At 45.2% G+C, this 12,129-nt stretch overlaps 11 non-coding genes across 11 annotated transcripts; all 11 read left to right on the forward strand.

Moving 5' to 3' along the window:
- The first annotated feature begins 1,168 nt into the window (after positions 1-1,168).
- trnat-agu (transfer RNA threonine (anticodon AGU)) lies at positions 1,169-1,242 on the forward strand. Its single transcript has one exon. It is a non-coding gene; the product is annotated as a tRNA-Thr (tRNA).
- A 635-nt stretch (positions 1,243-1,877) lies between these two features.
- Positions 1,878-1,964, forward strand: trnar-ucu (transfer RNA arginine (anticodon UCU)). The gene is given in 2 exon segments: positions 1,878-1,914; positions 1,929-1,964. It is a non-coding gene; the product is annotated as a tRNA-Arg (tRNA).
- An 800-nt stretch (positions 1,965-2,764) lies between these two features.
- On the forward strand, positions 2,765-2,838 carry trnat-agu (transfer RNA threonine (anticodon AGU)). The gene has a single exon. It is a non-coding gene; the product is annotated as a tRNA-Thr (tRNA).
- A 635-nt stretch (positions 2,839-3,473) lies between these two features.
- trnar-ucu (transfer RNA arginine (anticodon UCU)) lies at positions 3,474-3,560 on the forward strand. The gene is given in 2 exon segments: positions 3,474-3,510; positions 3,525-3,560. It is a non-coding gene; the product is annotated as a tRNA-Arg (tRNA).
- A 984-nt stretch (positions 3,561-4,544) lies between these two features.
- On the forward strand, positions 4,545-4,618 carry trnat-agu (transfer RNA threonine (anticodon AGU)). The gene has a single exon. It is a non-coding gene; the product is annotated as a tRNA-Thr (tRNA).
- A 635-nt stretch (positions 4,619-5,253) lies between these two features.
- Positions 5,254-5,340, forward strand: trnar-ucu (transfer RNA arginine (anticodon UCU)). The gene is given in 2 exon segments: positions 5,254-5,290; positions 5,305-5,340. It is a non-coding gene; the product is annotated as a tRNA-Arg (tRNA).
- Positions 5,341-6,326: 986 nt separating this feature from the next.
- On the forward strand, positions 6,327-6,400 carry trnat-agu (transfer RNA threonine (anticodon AGU)). The gene has a single exon. It is a non-coding gene; the product is annotated as a tRNA-Thr (tRNA).
- A 1,732-nt stretch (positions 6,401-8,132) lies between these two features.
- On the forward strand, positions 8,133-8,206 carry trnaa-agc (transfer RNA alanine (anticodon AGC)). Its single transcript has one exon. It is a non-coding gene; the product is annotated as a tRNA-Ala (tRNA).
- A 635-nt stretch (positions 8,207-8,841) lies between these two features.
- Positions 8,842-8,928, forward strand: trnar-ucu (transfer RNA arginine (anticodon UCU)). The gene is given in 2 exon segments: positions 8,842-8,878; positions 8,893-8,928. It is a non-coding gene; the product is annotated as a tRNA-Arg (tRNA).
- A 1,010-nt stretch (positions 8,929-9,938) lies between these two features.
- trnat-agu (transfer RNA threonine (anticodon AGU)) lies at positions 9,939-10,012 on the forward strand. The gene has a single exon. It is a non-coding gene; the product is annotated as a tRNA-Thr (tRNA).
- Positions 10,013-11,736: 1,724 nt separating this feature from the next.
- On the forward strand, positions 11,737-11,810 carry trnat-agu (transfer RNA threonine (anticodon AGU)). The gene has a single exon. It is a non-coding gene; the product is annotated as a tRNA-Thr (tRNA).
- Positions 11,811-12,129: the final 319 nt, after the last annotated feature.

Below are 12,129 nucleotides of genomic sequence, written 5' to 3' on the forward strand. Positions count from 1 at the left end.
GCATCTGCCTCATGAACTTGACCATGCAAGTTCTACGCCTTCCATGAGTCTTGGGCAGCCTGACATGAAACACCCCAGACAGCTCCCTCGGTTGGCTCTGTGGCGCAATGGCTGGCGCATTGGACTTCTAGGCTCAGGTGAGCTATTCAAAGGTTGCGGGTTCGAGTCCCGCCAAAGTCGAATGCTTGTCACCTTCTTTTCATCCACACACCACATATAAGATGAAATCCGTGGTCAAGAATCACACTTTCCTTTCCGATGGAGGAAATCTTGGCCTTGCGAGCAATGTTATGTCTTGTCCAGGAGACTCTCTGTTAAAAGTGCTGGGTCTTGCCCGAGGTGCCAGCCAGGCCTTTGGCACTGTGGCTTCGCTGGTGAAAGTGCCTGCCTTGTAAACAGCAGATCCTAGGTTCAATTCCCAGCAGTGCCTGTTGTGAGTTTCTTCTCTTGGTATGCCAGATGAGGTGTGGGTCCAACTCCATAAGGAACTCAAGGCTTAAGTGCCTGTGTTAACAGCTTGTGGGCTTAGGTCATGGCAGGGTGTGTTGCTCACAGGCAGGATTTCTGCTCAGTTGTCAAGTGGTTTCCACAGGTAGACACTTGTCCATGGAGCTCAAGCAAGATAGCTCTATCCCTGCTACGAAAGTGAATAAACCGTGACGTTTTCATTTGCAAGAATTTAAACATATTCTGAGTAGCCTTGGACCAATTGCCGTCAACAGATGTTTGCTTCCACACAAGTGTGACTTTTCTGCTTTACTGACTCACTTTTGGTCAAATGTAAATGAGGACAATGGCTGTCAATGAACAAGTACATAGATTACTTAAAAAAAGAACAACTATGTCAACAACTAAGTCAAGCACTTAATCCAATGTTTGACTCGCACGCCTCTCATATGTGTATGCATGGTTCAAGTCAAACTGGGACTAAGTGTTCCTTTTAATTTTTTAAGCAGTGTTTATATATATATATATATATATATAAAACACCATGACTGGCAGATATGGTGTGCTCTGTGAAGCATGGTATAGCACTGTGGGACTTCATTTAAACTCCTATTGAGCTGCACGCCAGTGGAGACAACCTTAGCCCGAGAGTCAAGTTCCTGTCCCGCAGCTTATCCGGTACGAGTTTGAGGTTTTAAGTGTGGGGCCAGCAGTGTCCCGTGGCGCTGTGGCTCAGTTGGTTAAAGCGCCTGTCTAGTAAACAGGAGATCCTGGGTTCGAATCCCAGCAGTGCCTCTCGCTTTGACTTAAGGTCACACAATCCGCAAGCTTTCTGATTAACCTAGATTAGAGTCCCACCTTGTGTATCCTTAGTGCTGTCAACATTTCAATCTTGTCTTGCGCTCCATTGATTTTTGAAATACAACTTGACTTGTGGTTGTGATTATTCACGTGTTGGGGAATAATCACAACCTGTACTGATGTCTCAGATTTGTAGGACCTTACACCACAAAATGTGCAATGCACGGGGAGGAGGAGATACCTTATTTAATATGTTATCTAGAGCTTACTCTAATGTGTATATGAATAGGTCTTCATGCTCCTGTGTAATCTGAGCAGTGCCTAGTGCAACAATCACCTGGTGGTGCGAGAGCTATCCCTTTTCTGCCTTTTTTACAGCCAGAGATGAATAACCTTCCAAACCAGACAGGGCTAGACAGGGTGGCAAATTCCATGGTGAAATCAAGGCATTCTGTCCACGCTGTTGACAGCTTGTGGGTTCAGCTCCTGCCATAGTTGTTTGCATTTAGTGGAATTTGATTGTTGGCAACAGAAAAGCATCTGCCTCATGAACTTGACCATGCAAGTTCTACGCCTTCCATGAGTCTTGGGCAGCCTGAAATGAAACACCCCAGACAGCTCCCTCGGTTGGCTCTGTGGCGCAATGGATAGCGCATTGGACTTCTAGGCTCGGGTGAGCTATTCAAAGGTTGCGGGTTCGAGTCCCGCCAGAGTCGAATGCTTGTCACCTTCTTTTCATCCACACACCACATATAAGATAAAATCCGTGGTCAAGAATCACACTTTCCTTTCCGATGGAGGAAATCTTGGCCTTGCGAGCAATGTTATGTCTTGTCCAGGAGACTCTCTGTTAAAAGTGCTGGGTCTTGCCCGAGGTGCCAGCCAGGCCTTTGGCACTGTGGCTTCGCTGGTGAAAGTGCCTGCCTTGTAAACAGCAGATCCTAGGTTCAATTCCCAGCAGTGCCTGTTGTGAGTTTCTTCTCTTGGTATGCCAGATGAGGTGTGGGTCCAACTCCATAAGGAACTCAAGGCTTAAGTGCCTGTGTTAACAGCTTGTGGGCTTAGGTCATGGCAGGGTGTGTTGCTTTCAGGCAGGATTTCTGCTCAGTTGTCAAGCGGTTTCCACAGGTAGACACTTGTCCGTGGAGCTCAAGCAAGATAGCTCTATCCCTGCTACGAAAGTGAATAAACCGTGACGTATTCATTTGCAAGAATTTAAACATATTCTGAGTAACCTTGGACCAATTGCCGTCAACAGATGTTTGCTTCCACACAAGTGTGACTTTTCTGCTTTACTGACTCACTTTTGGTCAAATGTAAATGAGGACAATGGCTGTCAATGAACAAGTACATAGATTACTTAAAAAAAGAACAACTATGTCAACAACTAAGTCAAGCACTTAATCCAATGTTTCAATGCCAGTGGAGACAACCTTAGCCCGAGAGTCAAGTTCCTGTCCCGCAGCTTATCCGGTATGAGTTTGAGGTTTTAAGTGTGGGGCCAGCAGTGTCCCGTGGCGCTGTGGCTCAGTTGGTTAAAGCGCCTGTCTAGTAAACAGGAGATCCTGGGTTCGAATCCCAGCAGTGCCTTTCGCTTTGACTTAAGGTCACACAATCTGCAAGCTTTCTGATTAACCTAGATTAGAGTCCCACCTTGTGTATCCTTAGTGCTGTCAACATTTCAATCTTGTCTTGCGCTCCATTGATTTTTGAAATACAACTTGACTTGTGGTTGTGATTATTCACGTGTTGGGGAATAATCACAACCTGTACTGATGTCTCAGATTTGTAGGACCTTACACCACAAAATGTGCAATGCACGGGGAGGAGGAGATACCTTATTTAATATGTTATCTAGAGCTTACTCTAATGTGTATATGAATAGGTCTTCATGCTCCTGTGTAATCTGAGCAGTGCCTAGTGCAACAATCACCTGGTGGTGCGAGAGCTATCCCTTTTCTGCCTTTTTTACAGCCAGAGATGAATAACCTTCCAAACCAGACAGGGCTAGACAGGGTGGCAAATTCCATGGTGAAATCAAGGCATTCTGTCCACGCTGTTGACAGCTTGTGGGTTCAGCTCCTGCCATAGTTGTTTGCATTTAGTGGAATTTGATTGTTGGCAACAGAAAAGCATCTGCCTCATGAACTTGACCATGCAAGTTCTACGCCTTCCATGAGTCTTGGGCAGCCTGAAATGAAACACCCCAGACAGCTCCCTCGGTTGGCTCTGTGGCGCAATGGATAGCGCATTGGACTTCTAGGCTCGGGTGAGCTATTCAAAGGTTGCGGGTTCGAGTCCCGCCAGAGTCGAATGCTTGTCACCTTCTTTTCATCCACACACCACATATAAGATAAAATCCGTGGTCAAGAATCACACTTTCCTTTCCGATGGAGGAAATCTTGGCCTTGCGAGCAATGTTATGTCTTGTCCAGGAGACTCTCTGTTAAAAGTGCTGGGTCTTGCCCGAGGTGCCAGCCAGGCCTTTGGCACTGTGGCTTCGCTGGTGAAAGTGCCTGCCTTGTAAACAGCAGATCCTAGGTTCAATTCCCAGCAGTGCCTGTTGTGAGTTTCTTCTCTTGGTATGCCAGATGAGGTGTGGGTCCAACTCCATAAGGAACTCAAGGCTTAAGTGCCTGTGTTAACAGCTTGTGGGCTTAGGTCATGGCAGGGTGTGTTGCTTTCAGGCAGGATTTCTGCTCAGTTGTCAAGTGGTTTCCACAGGTAGACACTTGTCCATGGAGCTCAAGCAAGATAGCTCTATCCCTGCTACGAAAGTGAATAAACCGTGACGTTTTCATTTGCAAGAATTTAAACATATTCTGAGTAGCCTTGGACCAATTGCCGTCAACAGATGTTTGCTTCCACACAAGTGTGACTTTTCTGCTTTACTGACTCACTTTTGGTCAAATGTAAATGAGGACAATGGCTGTCAATGAACAAGTACATAGATTACTTAAAAAAAGAACAACTATGTCAACAACTAAGTCAAGCACTTAATCCAATGTTTGACTCGCACGCCTCTCATATGTGTATGCATGGTTCAAGTCAAACTGGGACTAAGTGTTCCTTTTAATTTTTTAAGCAGTGTTTATATATATATATATATATAAAACACCATGACTGGCAGATATGGTGTGCTCTGTGAAGCATGGTATAGCACTGTGGGACTTCATTTAAACTCCTATTGAGCTGCACGCCAGTGGAGACAACCTTAGCCCGAGAGTCAAGTTCCTGTCCCGCAGCTTATCCGGTACGAGTTTGAGGTTTTAAGTGTGGGGCCAGCAGTGTCCCGTGGCGCTGTGGCTCAGTTGGTTAAAGCGCCTGTCTAGTAAACAGGAGATCCTGGGTTCGAATCCCAGCAGTGCCTCTCGCTTTGACTTAAGGTCACACAATCCGCAAGCTTTCTGATTAACCTAGATTAGAGTCCCACCTTGTGTATCCTTAGTGCTGTCAACATTTCAATCTTGTCTTGCGCTCCATTGATTTTTGAAATACAACTTGACTTGTGGTTGTGATTATTCACGTGTTGGGGAATAATCACAACCTGTACTGATGTCTCAGATTTGTAGGACCTTACACCACAAAATGTGCAATGCACGGGGAGGAGGAGATACCTTATTTAATATGTTATCTAGAGCTTACTCTAATGTGTATATGAATAGGTCTTCATGCTCCTGTGTAATCTGAGCAGTGCCTAGTGCAACAATCACCTGGTGGTGCGAGAGCTATCCCTTTTCTGCCTTTTTTACAGCCAGAGATGAATAACCTTCCAAACCAGACAGGGCTAGACAGGGTGGCAAATTCCATGGTGAAATCAAGGCATTCTGTCCACGCTGTTGACAGCTTGTGGGTTCAGCTCCTGCCATAGTTGTTTGCATTTAGTGGAATTTGATTGTTGGCAACAGAAAAGCATCTGCCTCATGAACTTGACCATGCAAGTTCTACGCCTTCCATGAGTCTTGGGCAGCCTGAAATGAAACACCCCAGACAGCTCCCTCGGTTGGCTCTGTGGCGCAATGGATAGCGCATTGGACTTCTAGGCTCGGGTGAGCTATTCAAAGGTTGCGGGTTCGAGTCCCGCCAGAGTCGAATGCTTGTCACCTTCTTTTCATCCACACACCACATATAAGATAAAATCCGTGGTCAAGAATCACACTTTCCTTTCCGATGGAGGAAATCTTGGCCTTGCGAGCAATGTTATGTCTTGTCCAGGAGACTCTCTGTTAAAAGTGCTGGGTCTTGCCCGAGGTGCCAGCCAGGCCTTTGGCACTGTGGCTTCACTGGTGAAAGTGCCTGCCTTGTAAACAGCAGATCCTAGGTTCAATTCCCAGCAGTGCCTGTTGTGAGTTTCTTCTCTTGGTATGCCAGATGAGGTGTGGGTCCAACTCCATAAGGAACTCAAGGCTTAAGTGCCTGTGTTAACAGCTTGTGGGCTTAGGTCATGGCAGGGTGTGTTGCTTTCAGGCAGGATTTCTGCTCAGTTGTCAAGCGGTTTCCACAGGTAGACACTTGTCCATGGAGCTCAAGCAAGATAGCTCTATCCCTGCTACGAAAGTGAATAAACCGTGACGTTTTCATTTGCAAGAATTTAAACATATTCTGAGTAGCCTTGGACCAATTGCCGTCAACAGATGTTTGCTTCCACACAAGTGTGACTTTTCTGCTTTACTGACTCACTTTTGGTCAAATGTAAATGAGGACAATGGCTGTCAATGAACAAGTACATAGATTACTTAAAAAAAGAACAACTATGTCAACAACTAAGTCAAGCACTTAATCCAATGTTTGACTCGCACGCCTCTCATATGTGTATGCATGGTTCAAGTCAAACTGGGACTAAGTGTTCCTTTTAATTTTTTAAGCAGTGTTTATATATATATATATATATATAAAACACCATGACTGGCAGATATGGTGTGCTCTGTGAAGCATGGTATAGCACTGTGGGACTTCATTTAAACTCCTATTGAGCTGCACGCCAGTGGAGACAACCTTAGCCTGAGAGTCAAGTTCCTGTCCCGCAGCTTATCAGGTACGAGTTTGAGGTTTTAAGTGTGGGGCCAGCGTTGTCCCGTGGCGCTGTGGCTCAGTTGGTTAAAGCGCCTGTCTAGTAAACAGGAGATCCTGGGTTCAAATCCCAGCAGTGCCTCTCGCTGTGACTTAAGGTCACACAATCTGAAAGCTTTCTGATTAACCTAGATTAGAGTCCCACCTTGTGTATCCTTAGTGCTGTCAACATTTCAATCTTGTCTTGCGCTCCATTGATTTTTGAAATACAACTTGACTTGTGGTTGTGATTATTCACGTGTTGGGGAATAATCACAACCTGTACTGATGTCTCAGATTTGTAGGACCTTACACCACAAAATGTGCAATGCACGGGGAGGAGGAGATACCTTATTTAATATGTTATCTAGAGCTTACTCTAATGTGTATATGAATAGGTCTTCATGCTCCTGTGTAATCTGAGCAGTGCCTAGTGCAACAATCACCTGGTGGTGCGAGAGCTATCCCTTTTCTGCCTTTTTTACAGCCAGAGATGAATAACCTTCCAAACCAGACAGGGCTAGACAGGGTGGCAAATTCCATGGTGAAATCAAGGCATTCTGTCCACGCTGTTGACAGCTTGTGGGTTCAGCTCCTGCCATAGTTGTTTGCATTTAGTGGAATTTGATTGTTGGCAACAGAAAAGCATCTGCCTCATGAACTTGACCATGCAAGTTCTACGCCTTCCATGAGTCTTGGGCAGCCTGAAATGAAACACCCCAGACAGCTCCCTCGGTTGGCTCTGTGGCGCAATGGATGGCGCATTGGACTTCTAGGCTCAGGTGAGCTATTCAAAGGTTGCGGGTTCGAGTCCCGCCAAAGTCGAATGCTTGTCACCTTCTTTTCATCCACACACCACATATAAGATGAAATCCGTGGTCAAGAATCACACTTTCCTTTCCGATGGAGGAAATCTTGGCCTTGCGAGCAATGTTATGTCTTGTCCAGGAGACTCTCTGTTAAAAGTGCTGGGTCTTGCCCGAGGTGCCAGCCAGGCCTTTGGAACTGTGGCTTCGCTGGTGAACGTGCCTGCCTTGTAAACAGCAGATCCTAGGTTCAATTCCCAGCAGTGCCTGTTGTGAGTTTCTTCTCTTGGTATGCCAGATGAGGTGTGGGTCCAACTCCATAAGGAACTCAAGGCTTAAGTGCCTGTGTTAACAGCTTGTGGGCTTAGGTCATGGCAGGGTGTGTTGCTTTCAGGCAGGATTTCTGCTCAGTTGTCAAGCGGTTTCCACAGGTAGACATTTGTCCATGGAGCTCAAGCAAGATAGCTCTATCCCTGCTACGAAAGTGAATAAACCGTGACGTTTTCATTTGCAAGAATTTAAACATATTCTGAGTAGCCTTGGACCAATGGCCGTCAACAGATGTTTGCTTCCACACAAGTGTGACTTTTCTGCTTTACTGACTCACTTTTGGTCAAATGTAAATGAGGACAAGGGCTGTCAATGAACAAGTACATAGATTACTTAAAAAAAGAACAACTATGTCAACAACTAAGTCAAGCACTTAATCCAATGTTTGACTCGCACGCCTCTCATATGTGTATGCATGGTTCAAGTCAAACTGGGACTAAGTGTTCCTTTTAATTTTTTAAGCAGTGTTTACATATATATATATATATATATATATATATATATATATATATATATAACACCATGACTGGCAGATATGGTGTGCTCTGTGGAGCATGGTATAGCACTGTGGGACTTCATTTAAACTCCTATTGAGCTGCACGCCAGTGGAGACAACCTTAGCCCGAGAGTCAAGTTCCTGTCCCGCAGCTTATCAGGTACGAGTTTGAGGTTTTAAGTGTGGGGCTAGCGTTGTCCCGTGGTGCTGTGGCTCAGTTGGTTAAAGCGCCTGTCTAGCAAACAGGAGAGCCTGGGTTCGAATCCCAGCAGTGCCTCTCGCTGTGACTTAAGGTCACATAATCTGAAAGCTTTCTGATTAACCTAGATTAGAGTCCCACCTTGTGTATCCTTAGTGCTGTCAACATTTCAATCTTGTCTTGCGCTCCATTGATTTTTGAAATACAACTTGACTTGTGGTTGTGATTATTCACGTGTTGGGGAATAATCACAACCTGTACTGATGTCTCAGATTTGTAGGACCTTACACCACAAAATGTGCAGTGCACGGGGAGGAGGAGATACCTTATTTAATATGTTATCTAGAGCTTACTCTAATGTGTATATGAATAGGTCTTCATGCTCCTGTGTAATCTGAGCAGTGCCTAGTGCAACAATCACCTGGTGGTGCGAGAGCTATCCCTTTTCTGCCTTTTTTACAGCCAGAGATGAATAACCTTCCAAACCAGACAGGGCTAGACAGGGTGGCAAATTCCATGGTGAAATCAAGGCATTCTGTCCACGCTGTTGACAGCTTGTGGGTTCAGCTCCTGCCATAGTTGTTTGCATTTAGTGGAATTTGATTGTTGGCAACAGAAAAGCATCTGCCTCATGAACTTGACCATGCAAGTTCTACGCCTTCCATGAGTCTTGGGCAGCCTGAAATGAAACACCCCAGACAGCTCCCTCGGTTGGCTCTGTGGCGCAATGGATAGCGCATTGGACTTCTAGGCTCGGGTGAGCTATTCAAAGGTTGCGGGTTCGAGTCCCGCCAGAGTCGAATGCTTGTCACCTTCTTTTCATCCACACACCACATATAAGATAAAATCCGTGGTCAAGAATCACACTTTCCTTTCCGATGGAGGAAATCTTGGCCTTGCGAGCAATGTTATGTCTTGTCCAGGAGACTCTCTGTTAAAAGTGCTGGGTCTTGCCCGAGGTGCCAGCCAGGCCTTTGGCACTGTGGCTTCGCTGGTGAAAGTGCCTGCCTTGTAAACAGCAGATCCTAGGTTCAATTCCCAGCAGTGCCTGTTGTGAGTTTCTTCTCTTGGTATGCCAGATGAGGTGTGGGTCCAACTCCATAAGGAACTCAAGGCTTAAGTGCCTGTGTTAACAGCTTGTGGGCTTAGGTCATGGCAGGGTGTGTTGCTTTCAGGCAGGATTTCTGCTCAGTTGTCAAGCGGTTTCCACAGGTAGACACTTGTCCATGGAGCTCAAGCAAGATAGCTCTATCCCTGCTACGAAAGTGAATAAACCGTGACGTTTTCATTTGCAAGAATTTAAACATATTCTGAGTAACCTTGGACCAATTGCCGTCAACAGATGTTTGCTTCCACACAAGTGTGACTTTTCTGCTTTACTGACTCACTTTTGGTCAAATGTAAATGAGGACAATGGCTGTCAATGAACAAGTACATAGATTACTTAAAAAAAGAACAACTATGTCAACAACTAAGTCAAGCACTTAATCCAATGTTTGACTCGCACGCCTCTCATATGTGTATGCATGGTTCAAGTCAAACTGGGACTAAGTGTTCCTTTTAATTTTTTAAGCAGTGTTTATATATATATATATATATATATATATATATATATATATATATATAAAACACCATGACTGGCAGATATGGTGTGCTCTGTGAAGCATGGTATAGCACTGTGGGACTTCATTTAAACTCCTATTGAGCTGCACGCCAGTGGAGACAACCTTAGCCCGAGAGTCAAGTTCCTGTCCCGCAGCTTATCCGGTACGAGTTTGAGGTTTTAAGTGTGGGGCTAGCAGTGTCCCGTGGCGCTGTGGCTCAGTTGGTTAAAGCGCCTGTCTAGTAAACAGGAGATCCTGGGTTCGAATCCCAGCAGTGCCTCTCGCTTTGACTTAAGGTCACACAATCCGCAAGCTTTCTGATTAACCTAGATTAGAGTCCCACCTTGTGTATCCTTAGTGCTGTCAACATTTCAATCTTGTCTTGCGCTCCATTGATTTTTGAAATACAACTTGACTTGTGGTTGTGATTATTCACGTGTTGGGGAATAATCACAACCTGTACTGATGTCTCAGATTTGTAGGACCTTACACCACAAAATGTGCAATGCACGGGGAGGAGGAGATACCTTATTTAATATGTTATCTAGAGCTTACTCTAATGTGTATATGAATAGGTCTTCATGCTCCTGTGTAATCTGAGCAGTGCCTAGTGCAACAATCACCTGGTGGTGCGAGAGCTATCCCTTTTCTGCCTTTTTTACAGCCAGAGATGAATAACCTTCCAAACCAGACAGGGCTAGACAGGGTGGCAAATTCCATGGTGAAATCAAGGCATTCTGTCCACGCTGTTGACAGCTTGTGGGTTCAGCTCCTGCCATAGTTGTTTGCATTTAGTGGAATTTGATTGTTGGCAACAGAAAAGCATCTGCCTCATGAACTTGACCATGCAAGTTCTACGCCTTCCATGAGTCTTGGGCAGCCTGAAATGAAACACCCCAGACAGCTCCCTCGGTTGGCTCTGTGGCGCAATGGATAGCGCATTGGACTTCTAGGCTCGGGTGAGCTATTCAAAGGTTGCGGGTTCGAGTCCCGTCAGAGTCGAATGCTTGTCACCTTCTTTTCATCCACACACCACATATAAGATGAAATCCGTGGTCAAGAATCACACTTTCCTTTCCGATGGAGGAAATCTTGGCCTTGCGAGCAATGTTATGTCTTGTCCAGGAGACTCTCTGTTAAAAGTGCTGGGTCTTGCCCGAGGTGCCAGCCAGGCCTTTGGCACTGTGGCTTCGCTGGTGAAAGTGCCTGCCTTGTAAACAGCAGATCCTAGGTTCAATTCCCAGCAGTGCCTGTTGTGAGTTTCTTCTCTTGGTATGCCAGATGAGGTGTGGGTCCAACTCCATAAGGAACTCAAGGCTTAAGTGCCTGTGTTAACAGCTTGTGGGCTTAGGTCATGGCAGGGTGTGTTGCTTTCAGGCAGGATTTCTGCTCAGTTGTCAAGTGGTTTCCACAGGTAGACACTTGTCCATGGAGCTCAAGCAAGATAGCTCTATCCCTGCTACGAAAGTGAATAAACCGTGACGTTTTCATTTGCAAGAATTTAAACATATTCTGAGTAGCCTTGGACCAATTGCCGTCAACAGATGTTTGCTTCCACACAAGTGTGACTTTTCTGCTTTACTGACTCACTTTTGGTCAAATGTAAATGAGGACAATGGCTGTCAATGAACAAGTACATAGATTACTTAAAAAAAGAACAACTATGTCAACAACTAAGTCAAGCACTTAATCCAATGTTTGACTCGCACGCCTTTCATATGTGTATGCATGGTTCAAGTCAAACTGGGACTAAGTGTTCCTTTTAATTTTTTAAGCAGTGTTTATATATATATATATATATATATATATATATATATATAAAACACCATGACTGGCAGATATGGTGTGCTCTGTGGAGCATGGTATAGCACTGTGGGACTTCATTTAAACTCCTATTGAGCTGCACGCCAGTGGAGACAACCTTAGCCCGAGAGTCAAGTTCCTGTCCCGCAGCTTATCCGGTACGAGTTTGAGGTTTTAAGTGTGGGGCCAGCAGTGTCCCGTGGCGCTGTGGCTCAGTTGGTTAAAGCGCCTGTCTAGTAAACAGGAGATCCTGGGTTCGAATCCCAGCAGTGCCTCTCGCTTTGACTTAAGGTCACACAATCCGCAAGCTTTCTGATTAACCTAGATTAGAGTCCCACCTTGTGTATCCTTAGTGCTGTCAACATTTCAATCTTCTCTTGCGCTCCATTGATTTTTGAAATACAACTTGACTTGTGGTTGTGATTATTCACGTGTTGGGGAATAATCACAACCTGTACTGATGTCTCAGATTTGTAGGACCTTACACCACAAAATGTGCAATGCACGGGGAGGAGGAGATACCTTATTTAATATGTTATCTAGAGCTTACTCTAATGTGTATATGAATAGGTCTTCATGCTCCTGTGTAATCTG

This window comes from Clarias gariepinus, chromosome 14, assembly GCF_024256425.1.
Source record: "Clarias gariepinus isolate MV-2021 ecotype Netherlands chromosome 14, CGAR_prim_01v2, whole genome shotgun sequence".
Classification (NCBI taxonomy): Eukaryota; Metazoa; Chordata; class Actinopteri; order Siluriformes; family Clariidae; genus Clarias; species Clarias gariepinus.